At 38.5% G+C, this 27945-nt stretch overlaps 1 protein-coding gene across 12 annotated transcripts in view; it reads left to right on the top strand.

The window, feature by feature from the left end:
• PPFIBP1 (PPFIA binding protein 1) overlaps positions 1-27945 on the top strand; it is a 196904-nt gene that overhangs the window by 41087 nt on the left and 127872 nt on the right. For 9 of the 12 annotated variants that reach the window (XM_061125178.1, XM_061125183.1, XM_061125177.1 and 6 more), the window contains one exon: positions 25310-25407. The gene's annotated coding sequence lies outside the window, so the exon portion shown is untranslated. Of the gene's footprint in view, positions 1-1650; positions 2164-25309; positions 25408-27945 lie in introns of those variants that run through there. The other 3 variants (XM_061125182.1, XM_061125179.1, XM_061125184.1) reach the window with 2 other exon arrangements.

The following is a 27945-nucleotide window of genomic DNA, read 5'->3' on the forward strand; positions in this document are numbered from 1 at the left end:
ATTCTTAAAACTCTTAAGTTACAAAAGTATTATGTGCTCATTGTAATGCAAATAATATCATAGTATTAAAAAATTAAAACCATTCCCTATTCTTTTTCCATTCTTTTCCCCTTCCAAATCCTCTGTAATTAACACAATTAAAGATTATTTGAATATCCTCCTAGACATATGCAACATTCATACAGATAATGCAAATCTAGAATTTTTTATTAATTTACAGAAACACTGTTGTACTGTTGGTTTTCTTGGAAGCTCCCTTTTTTTCCTTCTCCAATGTGTCATGAAACATCTTTCCATGTTTGTATATAGTTGACTGTTGAACAACATGGGTTTGAACTGCATAGGTCCACTTACACAGGAACCATAGGAACTTTTTTCACTAAATATGTACCACACTGTTTACATGATCCCCTGTTGACTGAATCCTTGGATGCAGAACCACAGATCCCAAGGGCTGAATGTGAGTTATATGCAGATTTTTAAATGTGCAGGGAATTGGTGCCTCTAACCTTCCCACCTCCATGTTGCTCAAGGGTCAACTGTATATAGAGCTCTCAGGTCTGATAATGACTCTACAGTGTCCTATTGGAGAAGGAAGTGGCAACCCACTCCAGTATTCTTCCCTGGGGAATCCCAAGGACAGAGGAGCCTTGTGGGCTACAGTCTGTGGGGTCGCAGAGTCAGACACAATTGAGTGCACACACGCACACACAGTGTTCTGTTGGACGTGTGTGTGTGTGTGTGTGTGTGTGAGTTGCTCAGTCATGTCCGACTCTTTGCGACCCCATGGACTGTAGCCCACCAGGCTCCTCTGTACTTGGGATTCTTCTCCAGCTATTGGACATATATGCTGTATTTTTTATATTTATGTGGTTTCTAATTATTCATTACCTCTGAAATGTTGCCATGGGCATTTAAGTTCATAGATCATTTTTTTGTAGAATCTTATGGGTAGAGTAAAGCTAGTAAGGTATGTGTATTTAAAGTGTTGATAGATACTGCTAAGCTTTCTTTCAGTAAGGTGTATTGATTTACACTCCTGCCCATGATTTAGTAGACTCTTTGAAGGACACCTAAGAAACTTGGTAATAGTAGATTTTAAGAGGAGGAACTGGTGTCTAGGGTATAGGAGACAGATGAAAACTTAATTTTTTAAAAAAAGTTTTATTTGTTTATTTTTGGCTGCATTGGGTCTTAGTTGCAGCACACAGGCTTAGTTGTTCCACAGCATGTGGGATCTTAGTTCACCAACCAGGAACTGAACTCACGTCTTCTACATTGGAAGGTAGATTCTTAACCGTTGGTCACCAGGGAAGTCCTGAGACTTAATTTTTAGAACAGGTTCTTTCGTATCTTTTAAATGTTGTGCTTTGGACATGCATCATCTCTTCAGAGAAAAACAGCAGCGGCCACACCATTGCATTTCCTCTGGTCCCACATCTTACAGGTATTCTGCCTCACCAGTCTCTTTAGTGATAGTTGAAATAAAAGATCTCATCTAAATGTATATTTCTTTGATGATTAGAAAGGTTGATTTAGTTTCATTTTATTGAATTTTAATTAAAATTGTTTTAAGTAAGGAATACATTCTCACCATAAGAGCAAATAACCCAGACACTGAAGGTAAAGCCTTAATCGCCCATCCCTGCTCCTTGGTGGTTCTGCCATGCTTGCTGTTCCCAGCAGAGCTGCTAGGCTGCCAGTTGGGGTATAACTTTGTAGGATTAGTCTCTGCATTTAATATGTCATTTTGTTTTGTGTGTGTTTCTGTTCAACATAAAGGTACTTAGGGCATATGTAGACTCCACAGGCTGAGGCACCGGACCAGCAGGTGTGAGCACTGGGTCCCTTCCCTCTATACGTGTTTGTGCTGTGGGGGACACCGAGAACTTACTGAACTTCAAACTTTTGATCTCCTTTCTTCTTGAAAACTTGAGATAATGTATACAGTCCTCTGCATATAAGAACAAAGAATGAGTGTATTTTTATCTCCAAAATAATATTTGAAAGGAAGTCAAGTGTGTAGTTGAAAAGCCTTTGACATTCACATGGCTCATTTCACAAAAATATAATTCTTTGAACTTAATTTATCATTGGTTACCAAGCTTGGTTATATTTTTACTTTTTCTAGGAATTGAACAGCAGGGAGAAGATGTACTAAAGGTAAATTTTTGCAGAACTAACTTTTCCCTTTTATACTAATCATACTAGCTTTTACTTTCCTCCCAAAGTCTCCCAGTTCTTCCATTTAACCTTTGATGTGTGATCTGTCCTCTAATATTTTTATACAGATGATACTTTCAAGTTCCTGCCAGAAAAATTCCAGGAAGACTCTTTTTATCTTGCCTTCCAGGTCTCCTCCATCCCCCCTCCCTCCTCCTAATCCACTCTGTGTTCCCACAATATCTCCTCTTCACTCTCCCACGAACCCCTTTGGACTCTCCATCAAGAGCAGGTCTTCTCACTGAGGTCCCCCATCACCCCAGGATCCTTTGTCCTCCTGTCTTCTGCCACCACTGTCCTGAGGTCTCTGCTTTCAGGCTGTAGGGCCCTGCCAGGCAACATGATGAATCCCTGCTCTCTTTAGCGGACCAATAGACCACAACTCTTTGGTTATTCATCTCCTGTTTGACTTCCTAACCCATTTCCTTCGATGACTATTACAATGGCTTTTCACAGTTTTCCAGTCTCAGTCTAGTGTCCTCACTCTCTAAGGATGACATCATCTCCTTTTTTTTAATTGAAAGGATGTAGGTCAGGGATCACAGACTCAACTGCCCAGAGAGGCTTCTGAATTACTGAAATGAAAGAGGAGATGGGCAGGTGACAGCCGCGTTAGTTGTCCTATGGAAGCCTGGCCCTGTGTTGCCCATCTTTCTCTTTTCTGTAGAAAAATCAAGAGTCTGGTTTTCTAGGTGAAATCTCTACAATTTAAGTCATATTTTAAAAAATTTTTTGGAGGCTGAAAAAGCACATCTGACAGCTGGTCGTCTTTACTCTCAAGCTTCATTTTCTTTTTCTGCCTTAACATATTTCTGTCTTTTCATTTGCCTCTCTCTCTCTTTTTTTTTTTTGTCTCCAGGGTCACTTGTTTTCTTTCTTGAGTATTCAGTTGTTTTCTCACCATCACCTTTTTTTTTTTTTTTTTAAAGCTTTTTATATTTTATTAGAATATAGCCGATTAACAATATCGTGATAGTTTCAGGTGGACATCCAGAGGGACTCAGCCATATGTATACATGTATCCATTCTCCTCCGAGCTCCCCTCCCAACCAGGCTGGCACATAACATTGAGCAGAATTCCATGTTCTCTACAGTCTGTCTTTGTTGGTTATCTATTTTAAACATAGCCATGTACACATGATCATCCCAAACTCCCTAACTATCCCTTTCCCCCATCCTTCCCCCGGCAGCCATAAGTTCATTCTCCAAGTCTGAGTTTGTTTCTGTTTTTTCTGTAAGTTCATTTGTGTCATTTCTTTTTTGATTCCACGTATAACTTAACTCCATATCACCTCTGATCTGCACAAGGACCTTCAGAAGGTCCCCCTTCCAGAAGAACAAATAATTCTTCAGTGCTCTTGTCTATATCCCATCTTTTCTTTCTTCTTTTTGAGTTTGTTGAACAAGTGGTGACATTCATTGTTTTTACCTCCTCACTCACTTCTTTAACCTCTCCCATCTGTCTGTTGTCTTCACAATTCCTGTGAAGCTCTTTCATCTTTGGATTCAGCGATCTGTACTAACCTGAGTATTCTTCTCTAAACAATGCTTCTTCATCTGTTTTCACTAGCCCACCTTGCTACACCCTAAACATATTACCTCTCTGGGGTTTTCTCACTGGCCCGCTCTCAACACTTCTGTTGGTTCTGTAGCCCACAGTTTGTAATGTGCCGGTCCATCAGATTCAACATATTCCAATAGAATTTATTATATCACTTCTCTCCCACCCGCAGCTCTTTGAACTGATTTCTATCAGTATTAATGGCACCATTATTTTTCCCAGACATTTAGCTTCAAACTTTGCTGCTATGTTTGAGTTCTCCTCCATCTCTTCTCTTAGGTTATAGTAATATTTTCTCCATACATAATATAACTGATATTTACGTCTTCTTCCCTTTTACTTGACTAAATTAGGGTAGAGGTGATCTCCTCCTGCCTCGGCACGTCCATGTTAATTTATATAAAATGAAACTCTGACCATGCCACTCATTGGCTCAGAAAACCTGTTTTTTGCCAAATCTAGTCCCGTCTTTTGACTACCACTCATCAAAGGCTTTTAGAGTCTAGCCACCTCCCTCACTGTCCTTTCATTCCATCCAGTCAGAACTACTGCCATTCTCTGACTCCCCATGCTCTTGTTTTCTCTGAAATTCTGTCTCCTTTGTTTCTTCTACTCCTTTCTGTGGTCTGTTAAACTTCTACACATTGTGTAAACTTTCATCCTACCCATCATCTTCTTTTTTAAAAAGTGCCCCCATAACTACCCTTAACTCTAAGTTACTTGCCCCACCTGATTTTTTTCCTACCATTTTATCTGCCCCTCTCATGTTACATTACATTACGGATAATTAGTGTACTTCTCTTCCCTCCTAATGGACTATAAACTTCTTTTTAAAGACTGTGCTTTACTGTTAAGTTTTCACTCCCTGCAGCACGTAGCCCAGTGGTAGGTACTGAATATGTATTTTAAATGAGAACTTTGGGGTTATTACTAATTAAAACATAGACCATTGAATGCCCCCCTCCCCACTGAAATTCAGCAGATAATTCGTGAAGTGTCTGTGCTAAATAAACATCATGCTTGACACACGATAGGCTCTTTGTGAAAGTAAACAGAAGTTGCTGCCTGTCACTTGAATGCTTCCTAGACGGGCAAGTAGATTAGTTCTGTGGCTGTTCAAGGAGAGCTGATTCTGCCTACTGTTTGCAAAATATGGAAGATACATTATCACACAGCAGGGGTAGTTTTTGTTCAGAAGTGCCGTTTAAACAGAAATTGGCAAGACCTCAACAATTTAGAGTAGTCACTTAGTTGGGGAAGAAAAGAGGGGACACTTCAAGGTTGAGCTTTAATTTTGAGGAGGAGACTTTCACTTTAATTAGAGGTAATCATGATTTAAAAAGGATAATAATGACAGCTTTTTTTGTATGTTTGTTTGAGAGCTTACCGTGTGCTGGCTTCTTTTTCTCAATGAACTCAAAGAATCTCCCACAGTAGTTGTGAAGTTGTGCATGTATGCATGCTCAGTTGTGTTTGACTCTTTAGCGACCCCATGGCCTGCAGCCCACTAGCCTCCTCTGTCCATGGGATTATTCCAGGCAAGGATACTGGAGTGCATTGCCATTTCCTCCTCCAGGGGGTCTTTCCCTCCCAGGGATCAAACCTGCATGTCCTATGTCTGCAGGTAGATTCTTTACTACTGAGCCACCTGGGAAACCCAGTTGTAAAGCATTATCTCCGTTTCACACATAGGACCCTGAAGCACAGAGACACAAGCTAGTTAAAGGCCACACAGCTGGAGAGTGGTGGAGCTGGGATTCAGTCCAACAGCCTGTTCTAGAGCTGCGCTCCCCCAGCCCCCGCCCACCTCATGCTGGTTTTCTTCATTGTACCATGTGATACCTGAATCTACCTAATTATCAACAAAGGGCAGGAAAAAATTAACCAACTTGAATGTTTAAAGTGAACTGGATCATTTTAAAATTGAACTTGGGAATAAAATCAGACTGTGGGACACTCTACAGGACAAACAACCCAGTTTCTTCAATAAATAACTTATCAGGAGAAAGTACAGAGATGAAGGAGGAAACCTATAGATTAAAAATTCTTAGGAAAGCTTCATAGGAAATGTCTGTACCTTTCCTCAATTTTGTTACAAAACCTACAATGGCTCTTAAAAAGTAGTCTTTAAAAAAATGCACCCCCCCCCCCCAAATTCTTAACAAACCTATAACCAACCACCATGGTGGACTCTGAGGAGTTCCTAATGCAAACAAAGAAATAGTCTTTTAAAATATGACTTCTTTGAGACAGTTGGAAATATGATTACCTGGAAATGTGGTGGTATTGAAATAGAAATTCCTCTTCCTAACAATAAAAAGTATTGCTAATTTTGGGGGATATGATAATTTATAATTATATTATCTTTTAGAGATGCAATAATATCCATGGATGAAATGTTAGAATTTCTGGGATTTGCTTCAAGGTAATATGGAATTATGGGTGGAAGAGAGTGTAGATAGAATGGGATTGGCTGTGGGTTATGATTGTTGAAGCTGGTAATGGGCATCTGGCACTCATTGGATTGATCTGCTTATGTTTTTATATCTTTGAAAATTTCCATAATAAAAGTTGTGGGGGAAGTGAGCAGGTAAATTCAACGTATGGTACTATTTCTATGTCCAAGGAGTTGTTTAGTCTTCTTCAGGATTTATCCTGACTCAGTATTCAGACCAAGTAGAATCAGACACTGATTCAAACCCAAGATAAAGTTTATATCTCTTGATCATTATGGAGAAACTCCAAATTAAAAAAAAAAATTAAGGGCATTGGAAAAATAGTAAAATTTGCCTTCAATCTGGCTTCTATTTCTTCTTAAGAGAGGACACTGAGCAGACTCACAGTTGCTTCCAAAAGCTGAAGCCTATCCTCACATCACGAAGGAGAGTTTTAGGGTCTGATGGGAAAGAGGAATCAGTTACCGCTGGTCAGGCAGCTGAGCATATGTAACAAGAGTAGGATCAGAAGTTTTTTTTTTTTCTTCATGTTTTCTGGGTCTTTGGGCTTCCCTCATAGCTCAGTTGGTAAAGAATCCGCCTGCAATGCAGGAGACCCCAGTTCAATTCCTGGATCGGGAAGATCCACTGGAGAAAGGATAGGCTACCCTCTCTAGTATTCTTGGGCTTCCCTTGTGGCTCAGCTGGTAAATAATCCACCTGCAATGTGGAGACCTGGATTCAATCCCTGGGTTGGGAAGATCCCCTGCAGAAGGGAAAGGCTACCCACTCCAGTATTCTGGTCTGCAGAATTCCATGGACTATATAGTCCATGGGGTTGCAAAGAGTCGAATACCACTGAGCGACTTTCACTTTTTGGGTCTTGGGCAGGTTTCATTCTTTCTCTTAGAAAGCATTTCTATATTTTTTTATTGCTGACAGTTAAAAATCAAGGTTTTTGAGGAAAATGTTCTTCTTCTAATAATGACATGTTGCTCAAAGTGGTTTCCGACATCTTGATTCTGACTGTGAATTATGCTTCCTCACTCATTTCTGTAGAATATCAAGCTGACAGCATCATGCCTTTCTTTACTGAGCTCCTCTCATTCAGCTTTCTAAACATGTTAAGGGGTGAGGAGTGGTGGCCGAGGGGCCTCAGTTTGCTCTGGAAGCAGGTGTGATGCCAGATGTTCTCTGCTCACTGATGGTGTGTGGATGTGGTGGGTCACACAGCCTTTTCCCAGCAGCCTTCAGCATCCTTTGGTTCCTGGCCTCTAATTCTCATGCCTCCCTCCCCAGGACCCCTTCCTTCTCCCAGGCCCTTCCTTCCTTCCTAAGGTCTTCTTTAAAGTTTTTATTGGAGTATAATTGCTTTACAGTGTTGTGTTTCTGTTGTAGAGCAAAGTAAGTCAGCTGTATGTTTACATATAGTAGTGGTGGTTTAGCTGCTAAGTCATGTCTGACTCTTTGAGACCTCATGGACTGTGGCCCTCCAGGCTCCTCTGTCCGTGGGATTATCTCAGGCAAGAATACTCGAGTCGGTTGCCGTGCCCCCCTCCAGGGGATCTTCCTAACCCAGGGATCAAATCCACGTCTCCTGCATTACAGTTGGATTCTTTACCAACTGACCCATACCCCCTCTTTTTTGAATTTCCTTCCCATTTAATCCTCACAGAGCACAGAGTAGGATTCTCTGAGCTATGAAGTTGGTTCTCTTTAGTTACCTATTTTATGCATAGTATTAATAGTGTATATATGTTAATCCCAGTCTCCCAGTTTATTCTGTCCCTCCTTTCCACCTTGGTGTCCATACATATTGTTCTCTACTGTCCGTGTCTATTTTTGTTTACAAGTAAAATTCTTCAGTGGCTTTGTTATCACGACTGGTTTTTGCAGTGCTGGCACCCTTTTGTCTTTAGGTATTCTCCCTGGCACTTCGCAAAAGCCATCTTGTCAGTGACCACTTACAAACTGATGATACCCAACCACAGATGAACCCAGGCTTCTTTCTTGAACTCCACACCTGTTCTGCCAACTACATTGTATGTATTTACCCTGTGGCTCGATGGCCATTGCAGTTGCAGCATGATCAGAATTTAATTGTCACCCACCATATGACACACACACATGCACGCACTTTGTTTTCTACGCTCTTCTGCATTCTGTCACCGTACATCAGAAACCACAGAGCCGTCATTGACCCCGCTCCTTCATCCCTTGATAAGTCTCCTAAAGCTTCTCTCAGCCTCCCTCTTCCCTCCATTTTCTCTGCTAGTTCACGCCTTTGGAAGCCAGTTGTTGCATCCTTGCTTCCAAATTTGATACTGTTTCCAGAATGATCTTTTAAAAATGAAATTTGATTATGTTTTTCTCTTGCTTTAAAGCCTTTTGCACTTGTCTCTGAAACTTTGTTAGGAAACTGCTGTCACTAAATTTGTGAGCATCTCTTCCCGTCTGTGTATATTTATTATAATTAATATACACGTTATTGCATGAATATATTAGATATTATAAACACATAGCAGTAGGAATTAATAGGATATAATGTTTTAAAGTAAATACTCTGTTTTTAAAATTGTTGGCTCTTATTTTTTCTCCCTCTGAATCAATAATAATTTTAGTGAGAATAATGCTTCTTTATTGAAAAAAAGTCTATTTCTACTTTGTTGTACAGTAATTTTAACATCTGTTTCAAAGTTCAGTTTATTTGTATAATTATAAATTTTTAAGTTGTCATCATTGAAAAAGTTAATTCATAAGGTACATATAGATCCAAATGGGAGACATGCAATGACTACTACTTGTTCATTTTTAATCCATCAGCTCCAGAAAAGTTTCGTTGAAGTCAGCTGGTCAGTTGCAGTCTAGTGTAGTATATTATGAGGGGTTAAGACTAGAATCCTGACTTGGCTGTTTACTAAATTAGGTACTTTGCTTAAACTGTATCTTAGTTTTTGTATCTGTGAAATGAGGAAATAATAGTTTTTTCATCTGGGATAGATTGAATGATTAACACACATCAAGCACTGAGGCCTGATCCATAAACAGTAAGCAATCAATAAGTGGTAGCTATTGTCTTCTTCTTTAATGTTAATGAATTATTTTAAAAAAGAATGGGAATATGCCTCAGTTTTCTACTTTTAGTAGGGCTTTAAAAATTAAAACTCTTAATTTTGTACTTTAAGACAAGATTAGACAGATTGTTTCTTTTGATATGTGTAAAATGGTAACTCAAGGCTGCTTAATATACATTTTTGGAATGAAAATTTCCCATGTTTTAATTTATATTTTTCTCCTATGAGATTGGGGCTTAAATTTGTTTTTCCTTAGAAGTATAAATAAATAAATAAAGTTGTATTTTATATCATCTATAGTAGTCGTTTCTTTTATCCAATATGGCATTTGTACTAGCATCTCTAATAAGAGGATGCCTATAATGTTATTCTTTCCATCTGATTGATGAGGAAAGTTGAGGCTTACTTAGGTTAAGTAACTTGACCAAAATCATATAGATAAAAAGTTACGGACATGAAATATTAAAACCCAGGCTGATCTATTCCAAAGTCTACACTTTTAGTCATCATGCTCTGCTCCCTTTGACAGAAATAATATTGTCTTTATTGTAAAATTATACAGATAATCAAAAAGGAGAATAAAGTTATATTTATCTGATATTCCACCGCTGTCAACATGTTAGGCTGTGATAGCATATCGCAGAGGAAGAGAGAAGACCTATCACAGACAGACTCTGGGAGTAGGAGAGGGTTTTTTTTTTTTTTTTTTTTTTTAGGAGAGGGTTTTTTAAAAAATATATTTATTTGTTTGTTATTCAACTGTGCCAGGTCTTAGTTGTGGCATGTGGGATCCTCAGTCTCCATTGCAGCATGCGGGATCTTTAGTTGTGGCAAGCAAACTCTTAGTTGCGGCCTTTGGGATCTTGTTTCCTGACCAGGGGTCTAACCTGGGCTCCCTACATTGGAAGCTTGAAGTCTTAGCCACCGAACCACCAGCGAGATGCCATAAAAAAAAACATGTGAACACCTGTCCCTTCATTTGCCATTGTGTGTGTGTACATGTGTGACTCTTGACAAGCCCACGTATTGTAGCCCGCCAGGCTCCCCTGTCCATGGAATTTCCCAGGCAAGAATACTGGAGTGAGTTGCAATTTTCCTCCTCCAGGGAATCTTTCCTACCCCGGGGTCAAACTTGCGTCTCCTACTTTGGCAGGCGGATTCTTTACCAGTGTTCTACCTGGGAAACCCTTGTCACTATACCCCGCTTCCCATTTCTCTCTGGTGAAAGATATGTGACTGGTGGTAGACTTTTGCAGGGTCAGTGATGAAGAGGAAGAACAAAGTAGTGAAAACCATAGATGATTATCCTTCCTGATTGTTCACCCTGTGTACCTGTGTATTTACAAAAATCAATTAATGTATCATGAAGGTCCTTGGTGTCGTTAACCATTGGTAACCATAGCCCTCTAACCTTGGCTTGCTTGGTGTTCTGTCTGATGGATGTACTTCAGTGTAGCTATTGCTAGACACAATTAAATTATTGCTATTTTTCTTATGAAGATTATAAATAATATAATATTGTGAAAATTAGATACAAAAATTTTTGCTCACTTGTTGAAACATTTAGTTTAGCTTAGTTAGTATGGAGTGCTGGATCAAAGACTGTTACATTTTTAAGGCTTATGATAACCATTGCCAGTTGTCAATATTCCCTAGGAAAAATCATCTCCCAATTTGGCTCCCGTTAAAATGAGAAAGAGGAAAGGAGAGGAAAAGAAAGGGAACAGTATTTTAATGGCATGAAGAAGATGGAAAAGTCAGGGTGTCAGCCTTGGATAGTGTGATTTGAAGGAAGTGGGGTTGCCTTTTTGTGGACTGGAACCTCTCATGATAGAGGTGAACTGCATATTGTTCCTTGTATTTGTTTTCTTTTTTATTGAATATTAGGGGTACGTGAGGACTGGAGCACTAAATGTTTTCTCCTATGTCCTTTTTTAGAATTGCTATGGATTCTCTTTTGAGATTTAGAAAATTTATAGGTCATTGTGTCTTTCTGATTATCGAAGCTGAAAATCAACTAAGTATTTTAACTGCTGTTTTCCTAAAATAATACTAAGCTGCAAGGTGTTATCTTGGTTGACAGGAGTTTTAACAGGATGTAGCTAAGTTGGACCTATCTTAGGTGAAAAACCCTTGGCTTTGGATATACTTGGACACTTCTTTTTTTTTAATTGAAGGATAATTGCTTTATAGAATTTTGTTGTTTTCTATCAAACTTCAACATGAATCAGCCATAGGTATACATATATTCCCTCCCTCTTGAACCCCCCTCCCATCTCCCTCCCCATCCCATCCTTCTAGGTTACCACAGAGCCCTTGTTTGAGTTGCCTGAGCCATACAGCAAATTCCTGCTGACTGTCTGTTTTATGTATGGTGATGTAAGTTTCCATGTTACTCTTTCCATTCATCTCAGCCTCTCCTCCCCTCTCCTCATGTCCATAAGTCTGTTCTCTATGTCTGTTTCTCCATTGCTGCCCTGCAAGGAAGTTCTTCAGTACTACCTTTCTAGATTCCATATATATGTGTGTTATTATATGATATTTATCTTTCTCTTTCTGACTTACTTCACTCTGTATAATAGGCTGTAGGTTCATCTACCTCATTAGAACTGACTCAGATGCTTTCCTTTTTATGGCTGAGTAATATTCCATTGGACATGGGTTTGGGTAGACTTTGGGAGTTGGTGATGGACAGGGAGGCCTGGTGTGCTGAGATTCATGGGGTCGCAAGGAGTCAGACACGACTGAGCGACTGAACTGAACTGAATGTTCCGTTGTGTGTATGTACCACGACTTCTTTATCCATTCATCTGTCAATGGACATCTAAGTTGCTTCCATGTTCTAGCTATTGTAAACAGTGCTTCAGTGAACAATGGGATACATGTGTCTTTTTCAGTTTTGGTTTCCTGAGGGTATATGCCTAGGAGTGGGATTGCTGGGTCATATGGTGGTTTTATTCCTTGTTTTTTAAGGAATCTCCATACCATCTTCCATAGTGGCTGAATCAACTTACATTCCCACCAGCAGTGCAAGAGCATTCCCTTTTCTCCAGCACTGTTTGTAGACTTCTTGATGATGGTCATTCTGACCCGTGTGAGGTGATATCTCATTGTAGTTTTGATTTGCATTTCTCTAATAATGAGTGATGTTGAGCATCTTTTCATGTGTTTGTTAGCCATCTGTATGTCTTCTTTGGAGAAATGTCTGTTTAGGTCTTTTTCCCACTTTTTGATTGGGTTGTTTGTTTTTCTGGTATTGAGTTGTATGAGCTGCTTTGTATATTTTGGAAATTAATCCTTTGTCAGTTGTTTCATTTGCTATTATTTTCTCCCATTCTGAGGGCTGTCTTTTTACCTTGCTTATAGTTTCCTTTGCCGTGCAAAAGCTTTTAAGTTTAATCAGGTTCCACTTGTTTACTTTTGTTTTTATTTCCATTACTCTAGGAAGTAGGTCATAGAGGATCTTGCTTTGATTTATGTCATTGAGTGTTCTGCCTATGTTTTCCTCTAAGAGTTTTATAGTTTCTGGTCTTACATTTAGATATTTAATCCATTTTGAGTTTATCTTTGTGTATAGTGTTAGGAAGTGTTCTAATTTCATTTTTTTTACATGCAGCTGTTCAGTTTTCCCAGTACCACTTATTGAAGAGGCTGCCTTTGCCCCATTGTTTATTCTTGCCTCCTTTGTCAAAAATAAGGTACCCATAGGTGCATGGGTTTATTTCTGGGCTTTCTATCTTGTTCCATTGGCCTATATTTCTGGTTTTGTGCCAGTACCATACTGTCTTGATGACTGTAGTTTTCTAGTATAATCTGAAGTCAGAAAGGTTGATTCATCCAGCTCCATTCTTCTTTCTCAATACTGCTTTGGCTATTCAGGACCTTTTGTGTTTCCATATGAATTGTGAAATTTTTTGTTCTAGTTCTTTAAAAAAAATGCCATTGGTAATTTGATAAGGATTGCATTGAATCTGTAAATTGCATTTTGTATTATAGTCATTTTCACAATATTGATTTTTCCTAGCCAGGAACATGGACACTCTCTCCATCTGTTCATGTCATCTTTGATTTCTTTCATCAGTGTCTTATAATTTTCTGTTTAGAGTTCTTTTGTCTCTTTAGGTAAGTTTATTCCTAGATATTTAATTCTTTTTGTTGCAGTGGTGAATGGGATTGATTCCTTAATTTCTCTTTCTGATTTTTCACTGTTAGTTTATAGGAATGCAAGTGATTTCTGTGTATTGATTTTGTATCCTGCAACTTTGCTAAAGTGATTAGCTTTAGTAATTTTCTGATACTATCTTTAGGGTTTTTTATGTACAATTTCATGTCATCTACAAACAGTGAGAGCTTTACGTCTTCTTTTCTGATTTGGATTCCTTTTATTTCTTTTTGTTCTCTGATTGCTGTAACTAGGGCTTCCAGAACTATGTTGAATAATACCGGTGAAAGTGGACACCCTTGTCTTGTTACTGATCTTAGGGGGAATGCTTTTAGTTTTTCACCATTGAGAATAATGTCTTCGTGGGCTGATCATATATGGCCTTTACTATGTTGAGGTAGGTTCCTTCTGTGCCCATTTTTTGAAGAGTTTTAATCATAAATGGGTGCTGAATTTTGTTAAAGGCTTTTTCTGCATCTATTATCCTATGGTTTTTATCCTTTGCTTTGTTAATATGGTGTATCACATTGGTTGATTTGCATATATTGAAGAATCCTTGCATCCCTGGAATAAAACCAACTTGATCACTGTGTATGAGCTTTTTGATGTGTTGCAGAATTCTGTTTGCTAAAATTTTGTTGAGGATTTTTGCCTCTATGTTCATCAGTGATACTGGCCTGTAGATTTCTTTTTTTGTGTTGTCTTTGTCTGGTTTTGGTATCAGGGTGATGGTGGCCTCATAGAATGAGTTTGGAAGTATTCCTTCCTCTGCAATTTTTTGAACAAGTTTTGGAAGGATAGGCATTAGCTCTTTAAATGTTTGATAGAATCCTCTTGTGAAGCCTTCTGGTCCTGGGCTTTTGTTTTTTGGGAGATTTTTGATCACAGCTTTGATTTCAATGCTTGTAATTGGGATGTTCATTAATTTCTATTTCTTCCTGGTTCAGTCTTAGAAGGTTGAACTTTTTCTAAGAATCTATCCTTTTCTTCCAGGTTATCCATTTTATTGCCAGATAATTGTTCATAATAGTCTCTTATAATCCTTTGTATTTCTGCATTGTCTGTGGTCACCTCTCCTTTTTCATTTCTAATTTTGATTTGATTTTTCTCTTTTTCTTGATGTGTCTGGCTAAAGGTTTGTCAATGTCTTTCTTCTCAAAGAACCAGCTTTTAGTTTTATTAATCTTTACTATTTTTTCTTTCATTTCTTTTTCATTTATTTCTGCTCAGCTCTTTATGATTTCTTTCCTTCTGCTAATTTTGGGTTTTTTTTTTTTCTCTTTCCAGTTGTTTTAGGTGGAAAGTTAGGTTGTCTATTTGATGTTTTTTTTTGTTTGTTTGTTTCTTGAAGTAGGATTGTTATCTCTATAAACTTCCCTCTTAGAACTGCTTTTGCTGCATTCCATAGGTTTTGAGTTATCATGTTTTCATTGTCATTTGTTTCTAGGAATTTTATGATTTCCCTTTTGATTTCTTCAATAACCTGTTCATTATTTAGAAATGTATAATTTAATCTCCATGTGTTTGTGTTTTTTAGTTTTTTCCTTGTAATTGATATCTAGTCTCATAGTGTTGTGGTCGGAAAAGATGCTTGATACAACTTCAGTTTTCTTAAATTTACTGAGATTTGATTTGTGACCCAAGATATGGTTTATCCTGGAGAATGTTCCATGTACACTTGAGAAGAAGGTGTATTCTTTTGCATTTGGATGGAATGTCCTGAAGATATCACTGAGATCCATCTTGTCTAATGTATCATTTAAGACTTGTGTTTCCTTATTAATTTTCTGTCTTGATGATCTGTCCATTGGTGTGAGCAGGGTGTTATCGTCTCCTACTATTATTGTGTTACTGTCAGTTTCTCCTTTTATGTCTGTTCGTGTTTGTCTTATGTATTGAGGTGCTCCTATGTTGGGTGCATATATATTTACAATTGTTATGTCTTCCTCTTGGATTGATTCCTTGATCATTACGTAGTGTCCTGCCTTATCTCTTGTAATATTCTTTATTTTAAGGTCTACTTTGTCTGATACAAGGATAATACTCCAGCTTTCTTTTGCTTCCCATTGGCATGGAATATATTTTTCCATCCTGTCACTTTCAGTCTTTAGGTCTGAAGTGGGTTTCTTGTAGACAACATATATATGGGTCTTGTTTTTGTATCCATTCAGCCAGTCTGTGTCTTTTGGTTGGAGCATTTAATACACTTACATTTAAAGTAATATTACATTGATATATATGTTCCTGTTGCCATTTTCTTAATTGTTTGGGGTTTGTTTTTGTAGATCTTTTTCTACTCTTGTATTTCCTGACTATATAAGCTCCTTTATTTATTTATTTTTTTTATTAGTTGGAGGCTAATTACTTCACAACATTTCAGTGGGTTTTATCATACATTGATATGAATCAGCCATAGATTTACACGTATTCCCCATCCCGATCCCCCCTCCCACCTCCCTCTCCACCCGATTCCCCCGGGTCCTCCCAGTGCACCAGGCCGGAGCACTTGTCTCATGCATCCCACCTGGGCTGGTGATCTGTTTCACCATAGATAGTATACATGCTGTTCTTGCTCCTTTAACATTTGTTGTAAAACTGGTTTAGTGGTACTGAATGCTCCAAACTTCTGCGTGTCTGAAAAGCTTTTGATTTCTCTATCAATTTTGAATTTTTAAATTATATATATATTTAATATATATATTGTATTGAAGTATAGTTGATTTACAGTGTTTCAGGTGCACAGAAAGGTGATTCAGTTATACAAATACACATATTATTTTTGAAATTATTTTCCATCATAGGTTATTATGAAATATTGACTATATATCCTGTGCTATACACACAGGATTTATTGCTTTATTGCTTGTTACATATCTGTTTTTAATTAGAAATCTAGCATCCTATTCATACTAAATCAAACAAATGGAATCAAAATGTCATAATTTTCTTAGGCAAAAATTCATGATTCCTAAAATACATGTTTTACATATTTATATATATGTATGTATACAAAAGCTTTTCTGTACTCTACTTGATAAAGGCTTGAGAAAGAACAACCAAAAAAAAGAGATGGAGAAATTGGAGAATATATATATATATTCAGTAACTTATGTTTCAGGAGTGTAATTCTCAGGGAGTAGGTCAGTGAAGCCACCAATCCATTTCTTTCTAAATACAGATGATGCAGTGATCATGGTCCTAGTCTGGTAAAGCAAGCACATCTATTCCTTGTGGGGCAGTTTAATGGGAAGAGCCCCTACTGTTGGGTCAGCAATGATAGAGTTCATAATGGGCCAACCCACTTTTTAGAGCTGTAATTACCTCACTGGGGTATGTTGGTTCACAGAGTTCTATTGGTGTGATAAAGTGTTATATATCACTGAGCTGGTTATTGTTTTTATTCGAACAATCACTATACACATTTAACACTGGTTCAGAATACTCTTTCAGAATGTGATGGGATAGAAGTGGTTTGACTTCATATTTTTTGAGTGATATTTGCAGTAACACATTAATTAAAGATAGAAGTGGAAGGACTTGATTCTCCAGCATTTCTTGGGTATGGAGGCCAGAGTTGTAGGGGTAGTATGGTTGTTTTCCTACATTTTTGAAAAAGAACATATTTCAGAATATTTATAAAATATTTTTCATCTGAAGACATGACTGACTATAGTCAGCAGTCTGATTTCTACCAAACTACCCCTCTGCTTCAAGAAGTGTGCAAATACAATGAAAGAAATTAAAAGTAAGATAAAAAGACAGCCTTCAGAATGGGAGAAAATAATAGCAAATGAAGCAACTGGCAAAGAATTAATCTCTGAAATAGACAAGAAGCTCATGTAGTTCAATGCCAGAAAAATAAACAACCCAATCAAAAATTGGGCCAAAGAACTAAACAGACATTTTTCCAAAGAAGCCACAGGAAAAGATGCTCAACATCACTCATTATCAGAGAAATGCAAATCAAAACCACAATGAGGTACCATCTCACGCCAGTCAGAATGGCTGCCATCAAAGAGTCTACAAACAATAAATGCTGGAGAGGGTGTGGAGTAAAGGGAACACTCTTATACTGTTGGTGGGAATACAAACTAGCATAGCCACTATGGAAAACAGTGTGGAGATTTTTAAAAAACCTGGACATAGAACTGCCACATGACCCAGCAATCCCACTCTTGGGCACACACACCGAGGAAACCAGAATTGAAAGACACACATGTACCCCAGTGTTCATCGCAGCACTGTTTATAATACCTAGGACATGGAAGCATCCTAGATGTCCATCGGCAGACAAATGGACAAGGAAGTTGTGGTACATATACACTATGGAATATTATTCAGCCATTAAAAAGAACACTTTTGAGTCAGTTCTAATGAGGTGGATGAAACTGGAGCCTATTTTACAGAGTGAAGTAAGTCAGAAAGAGAAACACCAATGCAGTATATTAACGCATATATATGGAATTTAGAAAGATGGTAACAATGACCCTATATGCAAGACAGAAAAAGAGACACAGATGTAAAGAACAGACTTTTGGACTATGTGGAGAAGGCAAGGGTGGAATGATTTGAGAGAATAGCATTGAAGCGTGTATATTAGCATATGTAAAATAGATGACCAGTGCAAGTTCAACGCATGAAGCAGGGCGCTCAAAGCTGGTGCTCTGGGACGACCCAGGGGAGTGGGGTGAGGAGGGATGTGGGAAGGGGGTTCAGGAAGGGGGGACACATGTACACCCATGGCTGATTCATGTTGACATGTGGCAAAAAGCATCACAATATTGTCAATAATTAGCCTCCAATTAGAATAAATTAATTACTTTAAAAATAAAAGAATTGTGCAAATAATGGGAACATCTACTCTAAAATTCTTGCCCCCAATTGAATTGGAACCCACTGTTTAAATATATTAGGTACATTTTACCTTGTAGTTCATAATGTTTTTCATACGGAGTTTTAATATGTTATATAAGATTTTTGCTGTGGCCCATGATATTTGTTATTTAAAAAATGAAGTTTAAATATTTGTCACAAAGGAAAATTGGTATGTTTGGAAGCTGAGCTATGTTCATTCTCTCATCCCCACCCCCTGCCTCATAACACATGCAATTGTACATGGATTTCTTTTTATATAAAACTTCATGGTGGACTTTCATCACTTCAAGCAGTTCAGTAAAAGTGTTCAAAGAATAACAACTTTTGAATTCCAGAATTGCTTAGAATCTTTGAATTAGAATCTTTCTGTGGGAAATAAAAAAATAATTTGCCAATATTGGAAAAGCTGGGCATAAAACTTTAAAATTAGACAAACAGCAAGCCATTACTAAACACTACAAATATGGTTGTGAAGCAACATGTTAATTTAAAAACATGTGACCTTTATTTGATGTAACATGTCAGTAGACACTGTGACTGCTACAGTTTTAGAACCTCAAGGGAAATTTGACTATATTAAATTTGATTTTGGCATGTAAAGTGAGTTCATTGAGGACTTTGGGACATCAGAGATTATCAGATTATTCATTCACCTGGTATTTACAGCATAGTGCTCCGTACTGTGAGAAGACACAAAAAACTGTACACTTAATCTTTTTAACACTGAAAAGATTAGTTTGAAGCTCTTTGTCCAACTTCAGATTTGTGAATCAACTATCACATATAATTTCTTCAGCTCTTTAATATCTGTTAATTTTTTGGCCAAGAGTCATCACTTTGTTGTACTGCTTCACTTGATCTTTACTTCTGTTAGTAGCCCTAAGCCATGAGCTTTTTGTCCATCCCACAAAGAAATGTTTTCAGTTTGTTCCTCTGAGTTACTGGATAGACTGGAAACAAAACCATGCTGGAATACAGATGTTTATGGTTGGCTGGGCCCCATGTAACTAGCCAGACAGCCCAAGCTTATAATTTACATTTGCTTCTCAGCTCAACTAGCCTTTCTCATCAGGGACCTTGCACCTAAAATTTGAAAATGCCAAGGGTCTTCTTTGACAACAAAGTCTTACTGAGGAGGCAAAACATACTTCAGGGATACATAAACAGTGGAAATCACTGTGTCATTAGATGCTCAAATGAATGCATGGGTTGAAACATGAAATGCTGTTGGCAGTGAGAGATGGGAAGACGACATGGGGGCATAATATGAAAGCCTTTATTATTTGAACAAGATGTGAGGACAAATACGATTTTGAGCATGGTTAGGCATCCACCTGATTTATTTGGTTGTAATTCCTACACACCCTATTTCTGGTCAAAGGAAGCCAGGATTTTGGACCTAGGACTATCTGACTTTAAAGTTTATGATGTAAAGCTTTATCCTGTATGGTGACTCCTACAACTTTATATACTCAACCAGTCTGTAATGAAGGACTGAAGCTGAAGCTCCAATAATTTGGCCACTTTGATGCAAAGAGCCTACTTTTCCTACATCAGGAAAAGACCCTGATGCTGGGAAAGATTGAAGGCAGGAGGAGAAGGGGGTGACAGAGGATGAAGATGGTTGGATGGCATCATCAACCCAATGGACATGAGTTTGAGCAAACTCCAGGAGAGACTGAAGGACAGAGAAGATGGACATGCTGCCGTCCATGGGGTTGCAGAGTCGGGCACAGCTGAGCAACTGAACAACAACAACGCTTCCTTCAAGGTCCGCACAGTGATGGCCTCCCGCCAAAGTCTTTTCAGATCGCCTGATTTGAATCCTGTACCACTTTGACCCTTTAATATACAGCTTTAGTTTAGTCTTTATGTACTTGTTCCCCCTCCTGGATTGTGAAGATCCAACCTTCATGGGAAATACAAATTATATCCAGTAATATTTAGTACAGAGATTTGGCCTGAACGCTGGATGTGAGAGTTGGCAGTAGAAGAGAAAAAAGGGTAGTGTGACGTGAGTATTGCCTCAGATGCAGGAGTCGGTAGGATGAAGCAGGAGTTGACATGAAAGAGAAAGAAAAGACCGTCCAGGTTACACGAAAGACCAAACACAGAGTGAGATTGGAAGAGTAGGTAAGGGATAAAATGAGGATTTGGACTTTCCTCTGCAGATGTGGGAACCAATCAAAAACTAGCTTGATTAAGAAGATGACGAAGACCATCTCTAAGTGTGAAATTGATGAGTAATTTAGCAGTATATTTTCCCCTTATTTTATTTGGATCATGTCAACCTATCATTCAGTACAAAAGAGCACTGGGTCACATTTTAGGTGACACATTTCCCCTAGACTTCCTGGAGATTTTCTGAAGGTGGTAGATAACTCATTAAGGGGAGGGATGTCTTCCTGAGTCATGTGATGGTGGATATCTGGATAGCGCTGTCTTGCTGCCACTGTGAAAAGTAGTCATACCAAAGTTCCTGCTAACGCCCCCTCAGCCTTTTCCCAAATGGAAAAGAGGTGGAGGATAAGATGGGATGGGAACAAATTTGGAAGATTTAGGATCCCCTCTGAAAGTGAAAGTGTTAGTCACTCAGTCGTGTCCAACTCTCTGGAACCCCATGGACTGTAACCCACCAGGCACCTCTGTCCTTGGAATTTTCCAGGCCAAGAATATTGGAGTGGGTTGCCATTTCCTTTGCCAGGGCATCTTCTGGACCCAGGAGTTCAAACCCGGGTCTTCTGCATTGGCAGGCAGATTCTTTACCATTTGAGCCACCGGGGAAGCCCTAGGATCCCTCTGCTAAGTTTTTATCCTGAAGGCTTTCTAAAGGGCCTGAACTACCTGGAGAGGCCTTATTCACCAAGGGAAAGATAGACATTGGTCAGTTTATTTGATTCCTTCATTACTCATGGTACAAAATAAAGAGTATTGTAACTTTTACATTCCCAATATGCCAAGGCTAGCAAATCAGAAAGGTCTTTAAGTGTCTATGGCTGTGCATTTATATTGTTATTTTAGGTATCTTACCCTAAACCATACAGGGTATACTTCATTGTACTCGCCTAATATTTCTAACTAACAAACTATTTGAGATTTCCTTTTATTATTTGTGACTTTGATGAAATTAAAATTATTATCAGTACAGCACAGAGATTAATTATACCAGCTCAGGACCCATGTTGCCTGAGTTGTGATCCCAATTTCTCCACTTAACAGCAATATGACCTTTTGTAAGTTATTTAACCCCTCTCCTTCAATTTCCTCATCTGTTTGATGGGGATAGTAATTTGCTTCTCTCTGTCTTTGCCAGAATATGAATTCATTGTTCATTTACTAAAAGTAAAGTTGTTAGAATAGTATCTGGTACGCAAGTTATCCATACATATGACTTCTTATTGTGTTGTAAATGAGGGAAAGCAGCTAAAGGTGAAGTTACCCAACAAGATTACTACACTAGATTGTTGTTGTTTAGCCACTCAGTTGTGTCCAACTCTTTGCAACCCCATAGACTGTAGCCTGCCAGGCTCTTTGATGGAGTTCGACCCAGTGATCGAACTGATAGAACTGATCCTCTGTGATGTGTTCGACCCAGTGATTGAACCCTGGTCCCCTGCATTGCAGGCAGACTCTTTACCATCTGATCCAGCTGGGAAGCCCCACTCTAGGATTAGTGTTTCTCATTTCAAGATTTAGTCCACAGAAATAGCTGTTTCCTAGACCAAAGGTCAGGAAACTTTTGCTCAAAAGGCCAGACCAGATAGCAAATATTTTATACTCTGTAGACCTTACTGTCTCTGTTGCGTCTTCTCAACACTGTCATTGTGTTCTGCAAAAGCAGCCATAGACAATATGTGAATTAATGGGCTTGACTGTGTTCCAATAAAATTTTATAAAAACAGGTGGCAGACCACATTGCCCTGCATACATACTCCTGTTTTAGATGCTTGTCTAACGTGAATAGAGCTTCAAATTCCATTTAAAGTATGAAATATGGCATTATTATAATAAGCAGTAACTTCCCTTCCTAACTCCTGGAGAATTCCATGGACCATACAGTCCACAGGGTCGCAAAGAGTCGGACATGACTGAGTGACTTTCACACTTTCACTTCCCTTCCTAACGATTATCAGTCTGACATGTTACTTTCTGCTATGATGGTCATGCTTTACAAGATCAAAGGGATTTAGAAGATAAGCAGTAGTGATAAATGTGTTTTCCATCTCAAAGGGATATACAGAAGGCATTTATTTAGTGGTTTGGAGAATTTTCTTGATATTTGAAATCTGAGATTTGGGCAGGATGTTAAGGGTTTGTGCTATTAAATGGATGCAAATATACTGGGTTTTGCTTTTTTTGTTTTTTATCTCTGAAAAGGAAAGGTTTGTGAATCATATAAAAAGTTGTTTGTAATTATCCTTGTCATTACACTAAGGGTTTTTCGGCTAGGAATGTAGTTTGCATGGGTTTCGATATTTTGATGGCTTAACTTTTCAGTTTAATAATGTGTTCTTGTTTTTAAATTAAACTTGTCAGTCAGCCTCTTTGTAAGCGGCTGACTGTGTTGGTTAGTTTGTATTTATAGTTAGGTCTGTTTCTGAGGAAATGACTAAAGTCTCTGAATTTGATCAAAACTGCATCACAAAAGGTATCTTTGACTTACTTAAACAGGCTCACGATGGAAACTCAAAAAAATCTCATAGTTCATGTTTATAAATGTTATTATGTATTCAGTCCTGGTTGGGCCAATAATCAGAGTTCTGTGCTGAGGGAAGGCTTAAATGTTCCCAGTGCTTCTTATTAATAGTTAACATGAATTCCTCTGGAGCAAGTTCAGGCAGCACTTTCTTATAATACTCTCTTAAAAAAATCATTTTCTAATTTTATATGTGACTTCGAGGTGAGTCTTATAGAACATAGCTATGTCTTTTTCTTCTCCTTAAATTGTTTCACTATTTTTTCTCCTTTTTTATTCCTCTTCCAGTAGTCCTGACATGTAAAGCATCTAAACCTTGTACATGTAATTTCTAACAAGGACCCCCCTCCACCACCGGTCTCCCCACCTCTGCAATATCCACGAGTCCTCCCCAGCCTGGCTTCGTGCCCTCATTCTGCTCTTTGTTCAGGGCACTGGGTGGGAAGGAAGGGCAGGCCTGGCTCCTGTTGGCTCAGACACAGGCTGACCTGTGCTCTGGGACCCAGGCTGGAACCCACATTTCCCCATAAGGGGCTCTGTTAGAGATGGTGGTTGGGATTTGGTGTGATTATGCTTCTAGATCAGCAGTGTTATGAGCTCATTGGGATTTCTGCCCTAGCTTTTAGTGCAATCCCTGCTTAGTTTGAATCCTTCTGTAAGCAGCTCAAGGAACCAATTCTCCAACTTAAATCTTGGATCAAAGTATAAAACAGATAAAAGTGCAGTTACTCTGCCCACTACCACACATCTATTCATCTCCGCCTCTGTTCTTAGAAACACCTGTTGGATAGGGTTCCCAGACACTCACTTTAAAAACTGCTGATGAAGTCCTGTTCACTTTTGGAGCACACAGTAGCCTTAAAATCAGGTTTGCTTATGTATGCATCATTAATTGCTTAAAATTTACCTGGATTGGTGTGTATGTGTGGTCATATATGTGTGGGTCATATATGAAGTCAGCTTTTGGGGAGGTTGAATGGAGAGAAGCTTACCTGAGCTGAGAAATTCCTTCAAGACAGCCTCCATCCACCATTCATGCCTAAATCCCATTGCGTTTTATTTCAGTGTGAAGCACCGGCCTCTTCTGAAGCTCTTTCTTTGTTTGTTTGTGTAATGAAAATGTTCTCAAGGTCCATATCCATTAAGTTGTTGGAATCTTTGAGCTGATCCCATTGCTTCTCTGCTTAATTAAGCATGTGAGGTCACTGGCTCCTCAGAAGAACGGAGAGAGGGAAGCAGCTAAACTCCTACTTCACAGTTTCGTCTAGAACTGGTCCTGATCATATGTACATTTGAAAAGCACATGTGAGATCATGCCTCTGGCATTTGACATGGAGACGCTCAACTTTCTCATTCGGGTGGAAATAGTTATGAGATATTGGGACATTTACTATTCCTCAATATTCCTTCATGACCAGAATATATGATACTACTGTAATGGTGAGGATATTCATGCCCAAATATATAGTACTGGGAATTTTTTCTAAGTATATGCTATTAAAAGAAATATGGGAATCAGAATTACAAGTCTTAAAAACAGTGTATATGTTTCTACATACTGTTTATGTATTATTCTTGTTGGATAAGAAAATAATAAGTTTCTTCCTTTTTTTAAACCTTAACAAGTAAGCATTGGTGAACTATGATTAATTCATTTACTCAGGAAACGTAAGGCACCTAACCTATTCAGGTACTTTGTGGTATAAAAATTAATGATGGAAAAAGAAATTAATGATGGTAGTGTTCTGCTGAAATTCAGGTTTCAAGGAATATATGAAGTTGTGGCCAGTAACTGAGGAAGTAAGGAAGAATGAATGCTGGAAGGGGGGAAGGAAGAAAAGGATGGGAGAGGAAGTAACAGTGGAAGGATAGGTGGAAGGAAATTAGTTAAATCTGTTGGTCCTTAACACATTTTATTGTTTTTATTCATTTTAAATTTTTATTTAATTAAAAATGTATCTGTTTAATTGCACTGGGTCTTAGTTGTGGCATATGGATTCTTTGATCTCCATAGTGGCATGAAAGATCTTCAGTTGCAGCATGTGGGATCTAGTTCTGTGATCAGGGATCAAACCCAGATCCCCTGCATTGGGAACACAGAGTCTTAGACACTGGACCACTAGGGAAGTCCCACATTTTATTGCTTTTTTTAATTGCACACATGTTATCTAGTTTGATGTTCTTTGCTTATATAATAATTCCCCATCTATAGGGTCTTTTTTATGGTGTGTCGTAGTTTGAAGTTGGTTTTAATTTATCTCCTTTATATTTGTTTCTTTTCAGTATAAAAGAGCTTCATGGATCAGATTGCTAATAAGTACATGGAAGATCTGAAGAGCTGAAGAAAAAAAAAATTCACTATTAAACTTGTTTTTTAAAATGTAAGTAAACTCTCTCCTCACTATTGTTCATTTGTGTCATCTTCATAGCCTGCAATTACCTTTCTGTACACTCAGTATGTAAATTTTTTTCCCAGTAGTAAAGCTGCTTGTCTGCATAGTCTGCTCATAAAGAATATGATAATTTATGACCCATTCCTTTCCTTACAATTTTTTAAATTCTAAAAGTAATATGACTAACATAGGTGGTTGTCGAACTTAGACATGTTGTGACAGTCAGTGAGCAAATCTTTCTTTGGCGTCAAGAGGGAAAGTAGACCTGGTAGCACATAAGAAGCACCGCCCTTTTCTCAAACCTTTTGTTGCTCCTTACCCTACAGGTTCTTTTAGCACACCATGTAAGCCAGTGAGAATTGTTGGTCAACTTGTTACCTCCTTTCGAAGACAATGGGCTGCTTTTCTGGGTGCCTGATGTCCTCAGCTAGTGATCAGAAGTTCTTTTGTGAAGTTTTTGGTCAACCTGTTAATGACCCCATAGACTTAGAGAAGTGAGGTGTTTCCAATATAAGCTTATTTATCCTTTCCTCCTTGTTTCTTTTTCTCTGTAACGGTAGTGAGACTTAGCTATGTACTGAACTTCTGTTAAAAGACAAGCACTCGACTGATTCAATGCAATCAATATTCATTCAGCAAATGATTTTTTCTGAGTGCTTGTCATGTGCCAGGCACTGCTCTGACACCATCATCTTGTGCTACACTTGCGGCAGCCTTGCAAAGTAGGAGCCCGTATTTTAGTGCTGGTGATCCAGGTGAGCATACTGAGGTTCAGAGAGAGGTGAGGAGGCTACAGATGATCACACAGCTAGGAAGGGGAGGAACCTGGAGTGAACACCATGCTGTCTGACTTGTCTCATTTGCCATTTTCTAAATAATGTTGACATCCTCATCCTGGCTCAGTTGTTGTTGGAGGTTGGAACCTTCTGAGTTGTGTTCTTCATAGGAATGTAGTCCTGATTCTTCTAAACCTTGGCTGTAGTCACAACAAGAAAGGAAGTTAGAGAAACGTCTTAGCAAGTTTGAGAGGTACTTTTGGTATCTGGAGGGGGAGTTAAGAGGTCTAATGTCTAGACTGACCTTTCCATGAATTTCTGTGTGTCTTTGGGATACTTAACATCTACAGGAGACAGTTACTAGTATGCCTGTTAAGGAGAGCAGACCAGATGTTCTCCAGGGTCTCTTTCAATAGGCTTTTTATTGAAGTATCTTATACACAGAACAAAGTACACAAATTGTAAGTGGATGGCTTGATGGAATGATTGTTACAAAGTGCACACATCTGTGTAACCAGTGGAAGGAAACAGAAAATTAGCAGCCCCTCCAACTCTCCTCCCCTAATGCTCCCATGAGTAACCAGTTTCCTGATTTCTAATGCCATTGATACAATTTTGCCTGTTTTTATCATTTATATAAATAGAATCATATAGTTTATATTCTTTTGTGTCTGGCTTATTTTGCTTATTATGTTTGTGAAATTCCTGTATGATATTGTATATAGTTAATTTATTTCACTCTCCTTAACTGTTATGGTATTCAGTTGTACATGTATTTTATAGTTGCTGGCCATTTCGGTAGTTTCCAGTTTGGATGTATTACAGATAGTGCTCCAGGGGATGTTTTTGTGCACTTCTTTTGGTGATGATTTTGTTTTGGTCAGGGACTAAATTCAAGTAATTTGAATTCAGCAGCCCTGTGGAGTAATGTTGAGGTAAGCGTCTTTGAAAGCAGACAAGTGGATTTTAGGAAGGCAGGTGATTTGTTTGCTTCAGCATGATGTTCTGAACATTGCTGGTCGGAATGTGGATTCCTCTTGAAGGTGTGGCTAGGCAGAAGCCCTCTATGGTAAGTGGGTGATGTGGTAAGGTTTGCTCTCCTGGCAGATGAGGGCTTTGATTCGTTTCAGGAAGGGACTACAGAGGAGAGAAGATAGATCCAGAAGACAAATGTGTCTGGGCTACCCTAGAAATGGTTAGGATATGTTACCCGCCAGATCAAGAAATCTGTAAAAGTGATAACCCAGAGGAAGAGCCAGCTTACGAGACCTGAAGAGTCTAGGAAATAAACAGAGAAGTAAAAATTGATTTCAGCAGGCAGGCAGGAGCTCTCAAAGCATTTTTAGACAAATTTATTAGTCTGATGAAACTGTTGGTCTCTCAGTTGTGTCTGACTCTTTGCGACCTCATGGACTTAAGTCCACCAGGCTCCTCTGTTCATGGGATTCTCCAAGCAAGAATACCGAAGTGAGTAACCACTCCTTTCTCCAGGGAATCTTCCTGACCCAGGGATTGAACCTGGGTCTCCTGCATTGCAGGCAGATTCTTTACTGTCTGAGCCACAAGGGAAGCCCTTGTTAAGTCTAACTCCTGTTTTAAGGAAGCTTTGAAAAACCAGCCCCTAAAGTATGAATCTTGAGTCAAGAATGAACTTAATGAAATTACCAAACTAAGAACAAATGTATTTTTCAAGCAAATACAGAATGTGAGCATGTGGGCTTTGCCAAGAGACTGTTCTGGGTCAGATCAC

The sequence above is a fragment of the Dama dama genome, chromosome 22, assembly GCF_033118175.1.
Source record: "Dama dama isolate Ldn47 chromosome 22, ASM3311817v1, whole genome shotgun sequence".
NCBI lineage: Eukaryota > Metazoa > Chordata > Mammalia > Artiodactyla > Cervidae > Dama > Dama dama.